We start from the raw sequence: 18,884 nt of genomic DNA, 5'->3' as shown, positions 1-18,884 counted from the left end.
GTTTGGTACTCCTTCTTTTCTTTTGTCTCCTCTCTATAGAAAAGGGAAGTATTGGTGCCTGTTTTTAAATAGATTTTCCAGTGAGCACACTCACTCAGCCATGGATTGTTAATTGTTGTTCCAGGCAGTTGAGCATTTTTGCTCCAGTTTTTTTTCTTTTCAGGTTTCAGGTCAACCCTTCAAAGCATACAAGATCATATAGCTGCACTCTAGATTAAAGGCGTTGTAAAGGCAGAAGGTTTTTTTTTTTTTTATATTTATGCATTCTATGCATAAAGATATAAAAACCTTTTGTGTGTAACAGCCACCCCAGCAACCCCTAATTACTTACCTCAGCCCCATCTCTCTCCAGCGATGTCCACGTATGTATGTCTAAGCTGTCCAGGACACTCCTCCTGATTGGCTGAGTCACAGCAGTGGTGCCATTGGCTCCCGTCGCTGTCAATCAAAGCTAGTCAGCTAATCAGGGGAGAGATGGGAGTGAGGCCGGGTCGGGGCTCTGCATCTGAATGGACACACGGAGCTATGACTCGGCTCCAGTGCCCCCTTAGGAAGCTGCTGACTGTGGGGGCACTCGATAGGAGGGAGGGGCCAGGAGCAGCACAGAGGGATCCAAGAAGAGGAGGATCCGGGCTTCTCTGTGCAAAACCAAGTGCACAGAAAAGGTAAGTAATAGCACGTTTGTTGTTTGTTGTTTTTTTTTTTTTAACGAGACTTTTAATCACTTTAAGATAGTCAAAGGGACATTTTCAAATGCCAAATCTGTCTGATGAACAGGTTGACCGAGAAGGGCAACTAAGAGGTATAGACAGTTCATGGTTTTCCTATGAGAAAAGAGTTGTCAGGGAGAGCTATCAGCTGTGCTATTGTTGACAGATAGAAATAAAGTAGGAACACTTGCAAATATTAGTTTTTCTTTCCAGTAGAATTAACTTTGACATCTATAAACAGCTTCATCTTTAGGCCCCTTTCACACTGAGGCGGTGGGTGCGTCGGCGGTAAAGCGGCGCTATATTTTTATGCTTTACCGTCAATTTTGCGGCGCTATTCGGCTGCTAGAGGGGCGCTTTTCTCCCCCGCTAGCGGCCGAGAAAGGGTTAAAAACCAGCCACGAAAGGGTTGAAACCACCTCAAAGCGCTGCTGCAGCAGCGCTATGCTGGCGGTATAGCCGCGGTGCCCCATTGATTTCAATGGGCAGGAGCGGTGAAGAAGCATTGTATACACCGCTCCAAAGATGCTGCTAGCAGGACTAGCAGGCTTTCACACTGGAGAGACAGCAGCGGCTCTTTCAGGGCGCTTTGCAGGTGCTATTTTTAGCGCTGTAGCACCTGCAAAGTGCCCCAGTGGGAAAGGGGTCTTAATGATCAATAATAGATATACATATTCTGACCATTTTTCTTTAAACTATGACAGGGACAGTAAAACTGTATGTTTTATTTCAGGTTTACTGGTCCTCCATAGGCTATAGCTGGTGATAAACAATAGCAAGGTTCTAGTTGTTTCTGCAGCCAATGTTTAAAATTGCAATCATTAGTCTGCTGTTGTATATGGGCTCTCCATGTGTCAAGTCAAGCATATGTTTGAATTTATAAACATTAGAATGTGTTTTGCCGTCTCTTCCTATTACAAGGAAAGGATTTCAATGAGATCACCCCTGCCAGTGTTAAAGTGAATGTAAACCCAAATTTATTTATTTTTTTGGGATATCGTACTGTAGAGTATAAGATTTCCTATCATTTGAGCCCAGTCTTGCCACACAGAGTTAATCCATCTCTGAGCAATCCTCTTTTATTGTTCAGTGAGATAAATCTTGACAAACTGAGAAAAACTTTGTCAAATCCTCCCCCTTGCTGTGAGTGACAGGTGATTTACATATCTCGTGCACTAGCCTAAGACATGCAGTATTTTTTTATTCCCTCCCCCACTCCTTTCTTCAGCAGCTCTGCAAGGATTGGCTGTTCCACACCTCAGCATGATTTGGCATGCTGAAGTCATGTGGTTACTTTCCTGTCTTTTCACTGGATGTTAGAGATCATAACAGAAGTTCAGTGTTAGAAATACACAGGAAAAAATGCATATTGACAAGGGGAGTGTAGAGGTGGGCGGGGAGTCTACTGACATCACAACTCCACCCACCGAGCTCCAGACAACAGACCCACCCACAGAATATGCAGTTTTTCTGGTCTAATAACAGACAGAGGGGAGACATTTGACAGGTAAAGATACATGCAGGAGGCATGTATATCCTTATAGATAACACCTATGGCAGTAGTTTAGAAAGGATGACATTGGGTTTACATCCACTTTAAGTGATTTGTCTCATCCATGTAAACTGATGCATTCTGCTGGAGAGCTTGAGCTTGTGAGCAACAACAGATTTGTTGGCTGGATCAACAGATGAAAATAGAAAACCTAGATAAGTAAGCTAATGCACTCATCACATCTAAGAATTGGTATTGGCTGTAATATAATGTTTGGGTTTAATACTGCTTTAATATGTGATGGTGTACCTTCACATCCAACATTGTCTGCAGCAAGTTTATCGTTGTCCCCTTCTAATTTTACCTGGTGATCCAGCCAGCAAGAATACCTACCATCACACTGTGACAACATTGCTTCAGCAGTGTCTTCATTCTGTAAAGTCTATTCCTGAGAAATCTCTCTCTCTCGATCTCTCTCGATCTCTCTCGATCTCTCTCGATCTCGATCTCTCTCTCTCTCGATCTCTCTCTCTCTCTCTCTCTCTCTCTCGATCTATATATATCTCTATCGAGAAGATGTCTCACTGCCTGTGATTAGCTCTGTGCAGTGCCGACTTCCTGGCGGGCTCTGCACGTGCTAGTTGCGAACACGCCTGAGCTCATCCTTACTCATAACCTGCTTCCTGATTGGCCGGGAGGAGGATTAGTGTGAGAATAATGAATATTAATTTGCTGTTGTCACACAACTGGGTGGGCTCGGAGTGCAGTGCTCTGCGCCCTGAGCCCACCCTTTTTTGAAGCCTATTAGCGCCTCTGGCTCTAATAACGTGCTTCAAACCCCCCCCCCTCCCAATTGGAATCCATGGTCCGGCATCCCTGTAAGTAGATCAGGGTGCCGGAGGCATAGATTGGGGGGGAGCTCTCGCGCCCTCACGCCCTCTATGGACGAGCCCCGCTACTGAGAGATAGAGAAAAAATATATTTTTGGAAAAAAAAAAATTCTATTATATCTTTTCATGTGACAACACATGACACTTTGCTACAATGTAAAGTAGTTAGTGTGCAGCTTGTATAACAGTGTCAATTTGCTGTCCCCCCAAAATAACTCAACACACAGCCATTAATGTCTAAAGCGCTGGCAACAAAAGTGAGTACACCCCAAGTGAAAATGTCCAAATTGGGCCCAAAGTGTCAATTTGTCATGGAGTTCATTAGAGCTTCACAGGTTCCCACTGGAGTCCTCTTCCACTCCTCCATGACGACATCACGGTGCTTTTGGATGCTGGAGACCTTGCACTCCTCCACCTTCCATTTGAGGATGCCCCACAGATACTCAATAAGGTTTAGGTCTGAAGACATGCTTGGCCAGTCCATTGCCTTTATCTTCAGCTTCTTTAACAAGGCAGTGGTGGTCTTGGAGGTGTGTTTGGGGTCGTTATCATGTTGGAATCTGCCCTGCGGCCCTGTCTCCAAAGGGAGGAAATCATACTCTACTTCAGTATATCACAGTACATGTTGGCATTCTTGGTTCCCTCAATGAACTGTAGCTCCCCAGTCCCAGCAGCACTCATGCAGCCCCAGACCATGACACTCCCACCACCATGCTTGACTGTAGGCAAGACACACTTGTCTTTGTACTCCTCACCTTGTTGCCGCCACACACCCTTGACATCATCTGAACCAAATAAGTTTATCTTGTTCTCATCAGACCACAGGACATGGTTCCAGTAATCCATGTCCTTAGTCTGCTTCCTTCTGGGATGACAGCCATGCAGACCAATTTGAGAGCAGTGTGCAGCGTATGGTCTGAGCACTGACTGGCTGACCCCCCACCCCTTCAACCTCTGCAGCAATGCTGGCAGCACTCATATGTCTATTTCCCAAAGACAACCTCTGGATGATGCTGAGCATGTGCACTCAACTTCTTTGGTCGACCATGGCGAGGCCTGTTCTGAGTGGAACCTGTCCTGTTAAATAGCTGTATGGTCTTGGCCACCATGCTGCAGCTCAGTTTCAGGGTCTTGGCAATCTTCTTATAGCCTAGGCCATCTTTATATAGAGCAACAATTCTTTATTTCAGATCCCCAGAAAGTTCTTTGCCATGAGGTGCCATGTTGAACTTCCAGTTACCAGTATGAGAGAGTGAGAGCGATAACGTCAAATTTAACACACCTGCTCCCCATTCACACTTGAGATCTTGTAACACTAAGGAATCCCATTACATCGGGGAGGGAAAATGACTAATTGGGCCCAATTTGGACATTTTCACTTAGGGGTGTACTCACTTGTGTTGCCAGCTGTTTAGACATTAATGGCTGTGTGTTGAGTTATTTTGAGGGGACAGCAAATTTACACTGTTATACAAGCTGTACACTCACTACTTTACATTGTAGCAAAGTGTAATTTCTTCAGTGTTGTCACATGAAAAGATATAATAAAATATTTACAAAAATGTGTACTCACTTTGTGTGTGTGTACATATGTGTGTGTGTATATAATATATATTGAGCAAAATTATAAACGCAACACTTTTGTGTTTGTCCCTATTTATCATGAGCTGAACTCAAAAATCTATTACTTTTTTTTTGTACACAAAAGACCTATTTCTCTCAAATATTGTACACAAATCTGTCTAAATCTGTGTTAGGCAGTCCATACATGGGTCAAATTTCGAAAGAATTTTCTTTCGAAAAACGTATCTAGAATTTTCGTTCATATTTCGCACCATTAGTGGGCTGCAGCAACCGCCGATTTTCATGCAGCCATCGAATTTGAGTAATCGGGCATGTTGGAAATTTAAAAAAAAAAAGATTTTCTAATCAATGATAGGAGAATCGTGCGAGAGATGTAATTGAAAAAGAAATGCGCATGTGCAAGAAAAGAAAATTCCCAGAAAGAAAAGAAGATTCCCAGCCACAAAAATTATTTTCTGTAGCAACAGGAGGTGAAATTGAAGGCTTGGTTGGTCGAATTTCTAAATCAATGGTGGCACCGTCGGATCACAAAACGCACAAAATTTCTGATTTTCAAAAGAAAATTCTTTTGAAATTTGACCATGTATGGCCAGCCTTAGTGAGCACTTCTCGACCATCCATCCACCTCACAGGTGTGGCATATTAAGAATGTCCACCAGAGCTGTTGCCCTTGAATTGAATGTTTATTTCTCTACCATAAGCCATTGCAGAATTTGGCAGTACATCCAACCGGCCTCATAATCGCAGACCGTGTGTAAGCACGTCAGCCCAGACCTCCACATCCCAGCATCTTCACCTCCAAGATCGTCTGAGACCAGCCACCCGGACAGCTGCTGCAACAATCGGTTTGCATAACCAAAGAATTTCTGCACAAACTGTCAGAAACTGTCTCAGGGAAGATCATCATCTGCATGCTTGTCGACCTGACTGCAGTTCATCGTAACTGACTTAAGTGGGAAAATGCTCACATTCTATGGTGTCTGGCACTTTGGAGAGGTGTTCTCTTCATGGATGGATCCTGGTTTTCACTGTACAGGGAAGATGGCAGACAGCGTGTATGGCGATGTGTGTGTTAGTGGTTGCTGATGTCAGTGTTGTGGATCGAGTGGCCCATGGTGGCAGTGGGGTTATATTATAGGCAGTCGTATGCTATGGACAATGAACACAGGTGAATTTTATAGATGGTATTTTGAATGCACAGACATACCGTGACGAGATCCTGAGGCCCATTGTTGTGCCATTCATCCACGACCATCACCTCATGTTGCAGCATGATAATACATGGCCCCATGTTGCAAGGATCTGTACACAATTCCTGGAATCTGAAAACATCCCAGTTCTTGCATACTCACCGGACATGTCACCCATTGAGCAAGTTTAGGATGCACTGGATCGGCGTATACGACAGCGTGATCCAGTTCCTACCAATATCCAGCAACTTCGCACACCAACATTCCACAGGCCACAATCAACAACCTGATCAACTCTATGGGAAGGAGATGTGCTGCACTGCGTGTGTGTGTGTATGTATATATATATATATATATATATATATATATATATATATATATATATATATATATATATATAATTTATAATTTTTTATTTAGATATATACATTTTATAGAGAGAGAGATACACGCACAGTGTGCCTTCAGTGCCTTCACATTTTCTTATTGTAACACTACAGTGAGAGATCACTACTCCTTGTTAAAGGGCCCCCTGCAGCTTTAGGTGATAGCAGTTTCAAGAGCCATGCACCTAATGGCTACGGGCCACACACCTGTACTGAAAAATGTGTATAGCTGCTGAGATTTGCATGGCTCTAACCAGATCCAAGCAGCTTGATGTTCTGTGACTACAGTTGCAAAGTTTAAGGTCCATGGGAGTGTAGCCAACATCCCTTGACAAGTGCTAATTTTGTAGTCCTAGCTAGTCTTTTGACTAAAATGCCATTTTGGGTTTAGTTGTATTTTAGTCTTTTGAATTGTTTTAGGTGACTAGAATCTCTAGTATGTTTTAGTCGACTAAAATCCTAATGGGTTTAGTTAAATTGTAATGCGTTATTTAATTATTTCTCTAGAATTGCCAAACTCCATTATATACTCCTGCAGTAAAAATCTAATAACATGTTTATTATTTATGGTATAAAGGTTTGAACATGCACTACCGACACAGATTTATCCGTTGTGATATAGAGTGTCTTTATCAATAAAACTAAGTTTTATAAACAAAAACATTGCTTTTTGACAAACAGAAGTACAACTTCAAATTTAAAAAAGAAAAAAAGAAAAAAGAAACTATTGGCTCTAAGGCCATTGCACATATCTAAATATATTACCAACATTAAAGCCGAGTCCCGTGTGTGTGTGTGTGTGTATATATAAATATATATGTGTGTGTGTATGTATATGTGTATGTATATATGTGTGTGTATGTATATATATATATATATATATATATATATATATATATATATATATATATATATATATATATATATATATATATATATATATACATTTTTTTTTTTTTTTTCTCGGCATCCCCGCTGTCTGCAATTCAATCCCCTTTCGTGTACATATTTTTTGAATTTATTTACCTTAGATTTCATCTTCCTGAGAGCCTCCATCTTCATTGTGGGCGTGTAAAGCCCACTAGGACTCTCTTCTGGGATTAGGTGCTGCTGGCTACCCAGCATGCACCGCCCGATCTCGCACATGCGCATTATGCTCAGAGCGTAGTGCAGACAGTGTGTCTGTTTGCCATTACAACTGGCGGCGATGGAGGAAGGGCCCGCCCCGTTGTTATGGCAACAAAGATTTTGTGCAGTAATCTTGTTGAAAATCTGCACAAATATCGCTGCTATAGCCGCTCGAAGAACACCACCGTCACCGCAGCTGCCTGCTCTGTATACAAGCAGACTGGTAATGGCAACGAAGACCCTTTTTTCTCCTTTGCAAAATGGCATTTAGATCCACCTTTTATCGCGTCATTTCCTGTTTGGAAATAACGCGGTACTATCCTTCAGCAAGGCCCACTGAAATGATGACACACATCTCCCAGGAGCACAGGCACTGCAGGATATGACATAAATCGCCGCAGCCCAGAAATGGCATATTACAAGGCACCCCATGGCAACAAGACAGTTACATTAAGAAAAAAAAAAATTTGCCTGAATTTTGTTATGCAGGCAGAAAGGAAATGTTTAATATAAAGATGAAAATATGGGTGGAACTCCACTTTAAATATTAAAGCGGAGTTCCAGTCATAATTTTTCTTTTTTTACATTATTCTGCTGCATTAAATCTAAATAACAACCTTTGGAAAAAATTCTTTTTTTTTTAATCACCTTTTCAGGTCTGTTGCTAGGGGGGTCCCTTGTAATCTGCCTCTTCCTCTCCAAGGCGCCTGACGTAATTTCCCTCGGCGTCCGTGCTCGCTAGTGCTCTTGGGAGATGGCTGTCATTTCTCAGGAGTCACTGGGCAGTGCCGAGGGCTTCATTGCCATCACAATGGGGGCAGGCACTTCCAAAGACGACGCCTGTTGTGATGGCAACGTCTGAAGTGTACGGCGCATGCGCGAGCCCGGAAGATTCAAATGCCCAAAAGCACTATGAAAACTGCCCGTAAAGAGGAATATAGATTATATTCCTCTACGAAATCGGCCATCGAAAGAAACACGAGTGCTCTAAAAATGCTTATTAAATAAAGATATGGATCCTAAAAGAAAAAAATTAACAGTGGGAACTCCGCTTTAAGGAAACGGAAAATAAGAAAAGCCTTTTTTTGTATCAGCAGCTTAGTAGATGCCCCCTACTTATTCTTATGTGGTAGTGTAGTGTTTAATTTTGACATCAAATTTTCAGTTTAGTTTTAGTCTAAGTTTCCACAATTGCAACCCCCAAAGTCGCGTTACTTTACACTCTGGATCATAGTCGCATCAAAGTAGTGCAGGCACCTTTTCAAAGTCGCTGATTTTCAAAGGCGCATAGATTGGAACGGGTGCCATTGAAATCAATGGTCTGTGACTTGTCATGTCACTTTGTCCAAAGTCCCATGACAAATCGCACTAGTGAAAACATAGACTTGGTCATGGTCTTTTGACTAAAATGCCATTTTAGTTTTAGTCGTATTTTTAGTCATTTGAATTTGTTTTACTTTTAGTCAACTAAAATGGTATTATTTTAGTCTTTGACTAAATTAACACCTCCCTGAACATGACTGTAAAGCTACTTTCACACTGAAGGTGTTTTTCAGGTGTTTTAGCGCTAAAAATAGCGCCTGTAAAGTACCTGAACACTGCCTCTCATGCCTCCCTAGTGTGAAAGTCCGAGTGCTTTCACACTGGGGCAGTGCACTTGCGGGCCGGGAAAAAAAAATCCTGCAAGCCGCATCTTTGGGGCAGTTTTGAAGCGCTGTATACATCGCTCCTACACTGCCCCTGCCCAACGGAATGCATAGGCAGCGCTTCCGCAGCGCCACAACATGGGTGGTTTTAACCCTTTCTTTGGCCGCTAGCGGCTGAAAAGCGCAGCTAAAACGACGGTAAAGCGCCGCGGCTACAGTGTGAAAGTAGCCTAAGAGGAAAAGCAAACCCAGATTGAACAAAAGGATAATGAATGATAGCCAAGGAAAACTTTTAAAAGAGACACAAGCTAAACTCGCACCATTCATCACGCTTTGAAGGACAGTGGGTTTGAAGGAAGAAGACCCAGGATGACCTTGCTGTCAAATGAAATGCATAAAAAAGCTGGCCTGAAATTTGCTAAAATGCATATTGATAAGCCGCAATGCTTGTGGTAGCATGTCCTTTTGGATACATGCGACAAAACTTTGAGCTTATTGAAAAGTCACATCGGCTCTGTGTTTACAGACGACAAAAAATTAAGCTTTCAAAGAATAGAATATTATACCTACTGTAAAACATGGAGTAGGCATGGTTATGTTTTGGGCCTGCTTTTCTGTGTCTGGCATGGTGTACCTTAATTGGACACAGCAGATAACAGATCACACCATGGATGGCTTCCCTTCATACCATTTATTGTGTTGATCTCTGTAATTGGTCACGATGATCACATGGTATAGACAGGGCCAATCGCAGCCCATCTGTAATTAACTGTGGCCAATCACTGCTATTCACAATAGTACACACTGAATGAATGGATTTCATTCAGAAAGAATGGTTACTTATAATAGTGATGTTATAAGCAATCATATTGTGTGTAAAAAAAAAAAAAAAAAAAAACTTGATCACCTCCCCAGAGTAGTACAGTGTTATGGTAACAATGTATTGCTCTCTTCACAGTATGTAAAAAAGGAAATAAAAAAACAAATGTTTTATCATTTTATATTTTTTTTGCATACTGTCACCAGTCAGTGTCCCTGAACACCTCCACACCAGTTATATGATGACGCTGTACTGCACTGTTGACAGTATATGAATAATAATTTAAAAACATGAAAAAACATTTTAAAAAAGTCTTCATTTTCCAAAGCATTGTGGCATGTATGTATATATATGTGTGTGTGTATATATATATATATATATATATATATATATATATATGTATATAAAAATGAGACAAAGATAAATCATTTCAGAACTTTTTCCACCTTTTTAATGTGACCCATAAAATGTACAACTCAGTTGAACAACAAACTGAAATATTTTAGGTGGAGGGAATGAAAAATAACTAAAATAATATGGCTGCATAAGTGTGCACACCCTTAACCGCTTGCCGCCCGCCGACTGCCATCGGAGGCGCGCGCGCACCCCCTGGTGGGTAGGGAAGGCGAGGGCGCCATATGACGATGCGCCTGCCCGGCAGCCGCGATGTCCACCGGGCACACGCGATTGCCTGGTAACACTACAGGACGTGGATCTGTGTGTGTAAACACACAGATCCACGTCCTGTCAGAGAGGAGAGGAGACCGATCTGTGTTCTCAGTACAGAGCAACACAGATCGGTCTCCTCCCCTTGTGAGTCCCCTCCCCCTTCAGTTAGAAACATTCCCTAGGAACACAGTTAACCCCTCGATCACCTCCTAGTGTTAACCCCTTCCCTGCCAGTCACATTTATACAGTAATCAGTGCATTTTTATAGCACGGATCGCTGTATAAATGTGAATGGTCCCAAAAATGTGTCAAAAGTGTCCGATGTGTCCGCCGCAACATCGCAGTCACAATAAAAATCGCAGATCGCCGCCATGACTAGTAAAAAAAAAAAAAAAATAATAAAAATTCCATAAATCTATCCCCTATTTTGTAGACGCTATAACTTTTGCGGAAACCAATCAATATACGCTTATTGCGATTTTTTTTTTTTTTTTTTACCAAAAATATGTAGAAGAATAAGTATCGGCCTAAACTGAGGAAAAAATTTGTTTAAAAAAAAAATGGATATTTATTATAACAAAAAGTAAAAAATATTGTGTTTTTTTTCAAACTTGTCCCTCTTCTTTTGTTTATAGCGCAAAAAATAAAAACCACAGATGTGATCAAATACCACCAAAATAATGCTGTATTTGTGGGGAAAAAATAATAAAAATTTCATTTGGGGACAGTGTTGCATGACCGCGCAATTGTCATTCAAAGTGTGACAGCGCTGAAAGCTGAAAAATGGCTTGGGCAGGAAGGGGGTTAAAATGCCCTGTATTGAGATGGTTAAAGTAATACTTTGTTGAAGCACTATTTGATTTTATTACAGCACTCAGTCCTTTTGGGTATCGGCATGGCACATTTTGATTTGGCAATATCTGCCCACTCTTCTTTGCAAAAACACTCCAAATCTGTCAGATTGCCAGGGCATCTCCTGTGCACAGCCCTTTTCAGATCAGCCCCAGGGATTTTCATTCGGATTCAGGTCTGGGCTCTGGGTCCTGGCTGGGCCATTCCAAAACTTTAATCTTCTCCTGGTGATGCCATTCCTTTGTTGATTTGGATGTATGCTTTGGGTCGTTGTCATGCTGAAAGATGACGTTTTCTTCATGTTCAGCTTTCTAGCAGAAGCCTGAAGGTTTCTGATGGTTTTGTAGCAGCTGACTTTAATAAAGACCCTTACCTGTCCAGGGAGCCCGCTATGTCAGCCCCCAGAGGCCGATCCGTTCATCGGATCGGGTGCAGGTGCCACCATTCTAACTAAGGGAAACTGGCAGTGGAGCCTTGTAGCTTCACTGCCCGTTTCCTACTGCGCATGCTCGAGTCGCGCGGAGCTTTATGAATGGCCAGCTGTCTTCTGGGACACGCACAGGTCCCAGAAGACAGTGGGGGGCTCGCCGCACAACAGGATGTGACGTCCTGCGCCATGGCCCGGATTGTTCGGAAGTACACTAAGGTACTATAGAAGAAGAAAAAAAAATGAAATATCCAAAAATGAGGGGTGGTCGTTTGTTTAAGACCACCTCTCAAACGTGGGCGGAACTCCGCTTTAAGTGTGACAGCGCTGAAAATTGGCCTGGGCAGGAAGACGGTGAAAGTATCCTGTATTGAAGTGCCTAAATCTCTAAGCTCAGGTTCACACTGAGGGTGGGTTTGAAATCGTGTTAGTTCAGCTGAACTCGCACAATTTCAAACCGGCAATGCAGTCTGAATTCGGGGGCGATTTGACAGACCACTGTCGCACAGATTCGGACGGTGCTGTTGCCGGTGGTTTGGCATGTCAAATCGGCCCAATGTGAATGTGGGCTAAATGACACAATGAAGTCTTAAGACGGTCAGGTTGGGGTTTACACTAATATGATGCGTCACATCTCATGTGATTCGCACAGGAATCACAGTGCATTCCTTTGCAAATCACATACGATTCTGTGCGGTACGATGTTTGTATGGCTCAAATTGCACCACATCCGCACAAAAAAGGTGCAGGCACTTTTTTTTTTGTGCACTGGAATTGTATCGCATGGATGTTCATACTTCTAGCAAACGCATTGTGTTCTGTGACCTGCTTTTGGGGTATCAACGTTTAATTGACACCCGCAGCAGATCGCAATGAGGGAAACTCAGGGTTTCCTGTTCGTTTACCGCATCAGTGTTAACCAAGCCTCTAGGAATTCTGGAGCGAAATATACTGTCCAGTGTCAGAAAGCTCTGCCTCAGTCGCAGGTCATGGGTCATGATGATGACCCATAACAAAATCTTGGACTCATTTTAAGTGACTTTTATGAGCCCTGATCTGAACCTTCTCGAACATCCCAAGGAAAGAGCTGAAACATGAATTGTGGAGAAGACGCCCTTCAAGCCTGAGACCGTTAGAGCAGTATCTGTTGAAGCAAAACCAAAGATGACAGTTTGATTCGTTTAAAATCTGTTTTGTTTTTTTTTTTTGTTTTTTTAGGGGAAATTGTGTGTGCGTCCTTTTTATTTTTTTTGTGGAAGGACAGCAACAAATTTGTCCATGTTTTTGTGTATATTAAAATCCTCCACCATGGAACAAGAGACTCTAACTAGAAATTTAAACAGACATTGCTGTAATGCAGAAATAGTGATATTATTTGGCCCTTACGTTAAATATAGTCATCAAGAGATATTCGTATGACTGTCTGGCTTACTGGGGTAAGTGGAATATGTTGCCTTAATTCTGATGCAGTTAATGCATGTAGGAAGTTGCTGTCAGATAAAGTATGCTAATAAAAAGTAAGCTGCCAGCAGACGATGGGAGACAGCCAAATCTGTGAAGATCACTCGACTTGCACTGTCATTTGACACTTCTCAAGAGATCACACGCTTCCCTTTCATCTTGACTGTGTGTGCCTGTGAAGCACTAGATACAGTTTACAAGACAAAAAGCTGCACAGACTCTTTGTATGATTATTACGTTTACTCAGGTGTTAAAAGTTACAGTGTGATGTGGAAAGAACACTGGTATAGCTTATATACTTGTTTCCTTAGTCAACACCATATCACTTTGATGTGTTTACAGCCTCTGACTTAGCAAACCTCTGGCAGAAGATCTGTTCTGCAGTACATATTAGGTTTTTTTTTAAGACCGAGTACAAGTACCAATACTTTATTTTTTCAAGTACTCGCCGATACTGTTACATATTTTTTAATGACATGCGACAGTGGCACTAATATGCAGCACCGATGGAGTGGCACTGATAAGGCGTGAACTGTCAGTAGTTTTTATTTTTTTTTTTACTATCTATTATATATATATAATATACAGTGGGGATGGAAAGTATTCAGACCCCCTTAAAGTTTTCACTCTTTGTTATATTGCAGCCATTTGCTAAAATCATTTAAGTTCATTTTTTTTCCTCATTAATGTACACACAGCACCCCATATTGACAGAAAAACACAGAATTGTTGACATTTTTGCAGATTTATTAAAAAAAGAAAAACTAAAATATCACATGGTCCTAAGTATTCAGACCCTTTGCTGTGACACTCATATATTTAACTCAGGTGCTGTCCATTTCTTCTGATCATCCTTGAGATGGTCCTACACCTTCATTTGAGTCCAGCTGTGTTTGATTATACTGATTGGACTTGATTAGGAAAGCCACACACTTGTCTATATAAGACCTTACAGCTCACAGTGCATGACAGAGCAAATGAGAATAATGAGGTCAAAGGAACTGCCTGAAGAGCTCAGAGACAGAATTGTGGCAAGGCACAGATCTGGTCAAGGTTACAAAAACATTTCTGCTGCACTTAAGGTTCCTAAGAGCACAGTGGCCTCCATAATCCTTAAATGGAAGATGTTTAGGACGACCAGAACCCTTCCTAGAGCTGGCTGTCCAGCCAAACTGAGCTATCGGTGGAGAAGAACCTTGGTGAGAGAGGTAAAGAAGAACCCAAAGATCGCTGTCGCTGAGGTCCAGAGATGCAGTCGGGAGATGGGAGAAAGTTGTAGAAAGTCAACCATCACTGCAATTTTCCACCAGTCGGGGCTTTATGGCAGAGTGGCCCGACAGAAGCCTCTCCTCAGTGCTCAGTTGCTAAAAAAAAACACCTGAAGGACTCCAATATGGTGAGAAATAAGATTCTCTGGTCTGATGAGACCAAGATAGAACTTTTTGGCCTTAATTCTAAGCGGTATGTGTGGAGAAAAACAGGCACTGCTCCTCACCTGTCCAATACAGTCCCAACAGTGAAGCATGGTGGTGGCAGCGTCATGCTTTGGGGGTGTTTTTCAGCTGCAGGGACAGGACAACTGGTTGCCATCGAGGGAAAGATGAATGCGGCCATGTACAGGGAGATTCTCCAGAGTGCTCAGGACCTCAGACTGGGCTGACAAAGACAATGACCCGAAGCACACAGCTAAAATAACGAAGGAGTGGCTTCACAACAACTCCGTGACTGTTCTTGAATGGCCCAGCCAGAGCCCTGACTTAAACCCAATTGAGCATCTCTGGAGAGACCTAAAAATGGCTGTCCACCAACGTTTACCATCCAACCTGACAGAACTGGAGAGCATCTGCAAGGAATAGCAGAGGATCCCCAAATCCAGGTGTGAAAAACGTGTTGCATCTTTCCCAAAAAGACTCATGGCTGTATTAGATCAAAAGGGTGCTTCTACTAAATACTGAGCAAAGGGTCTGAATACTTGGGACCATGTGATATTTCAGTTTTTCTTTTTTAATAAATCTGCAAAAATGTCAACAATTCTGTGTTTTTCTGTCAATATGGGGTGCTGTGTGTACATTAATGAGGAAAAAAAATAACTTAATTGATCTTAGCATATGGCTGCAATATATCAAAGAGTGAAAAATTTAAGGGGGTCTGAATACTTTCCGTCCCCACTATATAAATTTTTGGGTGTGTGTAGGGGGGGGGGGGGAGTGGACGGGTGTCAGTGTTGTGTGTTTTTGTTTTGTTTTTATTATTATTTTTAAAATGTAACCTTTTAATATTTATTTATTACAATTCTTTATTTTTTTTTATCAGCCTGGGGGGTGGCTTTGGTGAGACACCTGACATCTCCCTTTTGAGACAAGGAAAGGGACTGAGGACACAGATTCCCCAGATTGTAAGATCCATGAGGGCAGGGTCTGATGTGAATGTACAATACATATGTAAAGCTAAATTGACAGCGCTATACAAGTACTTGTAATATATGGAAAAAATGGAAGAAGTTCCTACATTGACAAGTAGGCTAAACTGTCGGAGACTGTTTCCTGCAATTGCGACAATTCACTGCTCAGTTTGAATTACAGTAGGAAAACCTTGGCAGAACTGGACACACCACAACCTACTCAAGGCAGCATTCTGGTAAACCCTAATCTAATACAATGTGGTCCAACCTTTCTTCTATTTATGATAAGCCGTACTTAAACTAGCATGTTCATGACCCTTATCATACAATCCAATATTTATATCCTGTGTCAAAATAGGCAATAACCCAGGAAACTTTTTTCTGGAACAAATCAGAATGTTTTTCGTACACTTCTTGAATGCTAAAACGAAACATAACAAATAGCACAGCAGACCAATGGAGAATATACTGCATTTACGTAGTCAGCAAGGCAAGGGCACCCTGCCAAACTCAACTGGAAAAGACCCCCTTTTTTTTTTTTTATAACCATTTTTTCAGAAAATGATACATAATGTACACCTGGGAATTAATTTAAAGTACTTGTAAAGCCACTGTGTAACATTGTTACAATCCCCTGTGTTACATTAAATGATGTGAGGAGAGTGGTGGGCGGTCAGGTGAGTGCTGAGCGGCCCTATGAAATATGGTATACAGCGGCATGTTTTTTTAAAAACGCATACACTGTGCACATTTTTTAATGTAACGCATAGGATTGTAGCAATATTACGTATTTATGAAATATTACGTTGTTATGAAATAAGGAAATAAAGGAAAAGAACACTCCAATAGCCTCATCCGTAAATCATTGAGAAAGTGCAAAAGAAAAAGGATTCCAAAAAAGGTAACCCAAGGTCGGACTTTAAGGGCACAGCAAACAAGAGATATGAAAAAATATATTAACTTTTATTCAAACACAAATATATGTATATTTATAGTACAAAAAAAGGACATGGAAGGAACATATAAAAGTCATATATACAGAATATACATGATGTGAGCGCTAATGCGTCTACGTGTTTCATTGTCAAAACTTCTTCAGGACACATTTGGGGTTCATTGATTGCAAGAAAGAGAAAAAGACTCACTATCTTACAGAGGAGTCAACGCCAATCAACAGGTAGTAAAAAATGGGAATTTCCAATATTGGGACAGATGACTCGTAATAAGAGCAAATCATAGCACGAGGACAGATGAGAGCCGACTGTGGGCAGAGCAAAAATAGGTGTCCAGGTGTGGCAGTGGCTTTGCCCACAGTCGGCTCTCATCTGTCCTCGTGGTCTGATTTGCTGTTATTACGAGTCATCTGTCCCAATTTTGGAGATTCCCATTTTTTACTACCTGTTGATTGGCGTTGACTCCTCTGCAAGATAGTGAGACCTTCTTTTTTCTTGAACTCAATGAACCCCGAGTGTGTCCTGAAGAAGTTTTGACAACGAAACACGTAGACACATTAGGGCTCACATCATGTATATTCTGTATATATAATTTTTATACGTTCGTTCCATGTCCTTTTTTGTAATATATATATATTTGTGTTTTAATAAAAGTTAATGTATTTTTTCATATCTCTTTTGTTTGCTGTGCCCTTAAAGTCCGACCTTGTGTTACGTTTTTTGGAACCCTTTTTCTTTTGCACGATAGCAGCAGGAGTGAAGGGGTGGACACTGACACTAGCTGACAGGCAGAGAGGGAGGAAGGGGGAGAGATGAGGGAGCAAGGAGAGACCGTGGATGACGGAGGCATGTAAACTGACCACCGTATCAGGGGCTCAGCAGCCATGATAAATGTGGTCAGTTTACAGAGGGGTGGGCAGCGCCAGGCAGGATCAACCAGGGATTTTGGATAATACAGAGTTCCAAATTACACAGCAAAAGCACTTTGCTAATATTCATGCTTGAAAGGAACAGGACCATTTTTTTTTAAAGTTATTTATTTTTAGGGATGCAACCACTTTAACCACTTCAGCCCCGGAAGATTTGGCTGCTCAATGACCAGAGCATTTTTTGCGATATGGCATTGCATCGCTTTAACTGACAATTGCGTGGTCGTGCGACACTGTACCCAAACAAATTTGATGTCCTTTTAGTGGTATTTGATCATCTCTACGGTTTTTATTTTTTGTGCTATAAACAAAAAAAGAGCAACAATTTTGAAAAAAACACAATAATTTGTACTTTTTGCTATAATAAATATCCCCAATTTTTTTTTAAAAAAGCTAATTTTTTTCTCAGTTTAGGCCGATATGTATTCATTGGTAAAAAAAAATTGCACTAAGCGTATATTGATTGGTTTGCGCAAAAGTTATAGCGTCTACAAAATAGATTTGTGGCATTTTTATTATAATTTTTTTTTTTAACTAGTAATGGCGGTGATCTGTGATTTTTATCGTGACTGCGACGTTATGGCGGACATATCGGACACTTTTGACACATTTTTGGGACGATTCACAATTATACAGCGATCAGTGCTATAAAAATGCACTGATTACTGTATAAATGTCACTAGCAGGAAAGGGGTTAACACTAGGGGGCAATCAAGGGGTTAACTGTGTTCCCTGTGTGTGTGTTCTAACTGTAGGGAAAGGGGACTGACTATAGGAGATGACAGACGTGGTTCCTAGCTATTAGGAACTCCCGATCTGTATCTCCTCTCAAAACAGAACAGGGATTTGTGTGTTTACGCACACACACGCGTCTCTGTTCTGCTTCTCGTGCTCGTGATCGCTCGTGGCTGAGGGTCATGAGCAATCGGCACCCCCTCAGCGCAGCCTGCTACGACGGCTTCTGGGAACGTGCCGACCTGCTGCAGTATGACGGTGGCTTTTTTTTATTATTCAAAGCAAACTTACCGATCCATCCATGTCTCCATGCTTTATTTTTTTGAGAAATTAGTTTGACCCCCCCCCCCCCCCCCCCCCCCCCAAGCATTTTGAGTAAGGGCAATTGATTCATGTAGCATTTACTTCCTGGAATCCATCTGCCCTTTGCACAGGCATGCAGACAGGAGGACATATTTAACTGAGCTCCTCCTGCAGATCAAAGAAAAAAAAATGCTGGGATAGATTACATCATTTAAGGCTAGGCCAGAAATTGGGAAGCAACTTAAGAAATGTAAAAAAAAAAAAAATATATAGTTTAAAGCTGAACTCTAGTTTTTGTTACATTTTAC

The 18,884-nt window shown here is 41.5% G+C and overlaps 1 protein-coding gene across 5 annotated transcripts in view; it reads left to right on the top strand.

Annotated features, from left to right (window-relative positions):
• Positions 1 to 18,884, top strand: part of RAPH1 (Ras association (RalGDS/AF-6) and pleckstrin homology domains 1) — a 345,430-nt gene that overhangs the window by 55,663 nt on the left and 270,883 nt on the right. The gene's annotated exons all lie outside the window — the stretch shown is intronic.

This window comes from Aquarana catesbeiana, linkage group LG06 (assembly GCF_042186555.1).
Source record: "Aquarana catesbeiana isolate 2022-GZ linkage group LG06, ASM4218655v1, whole genome shotgun sequence".
NCBI lineage: Eukaryota > Metazoa > Chordata > Amphibia > Anura > Ranidae > Aquarana > Aquarana catesbeiana.
Note: the sequence above shows the minus strand (reverse complement) of the source record. Positions and strands in the feature narration are given on the sequence as shown.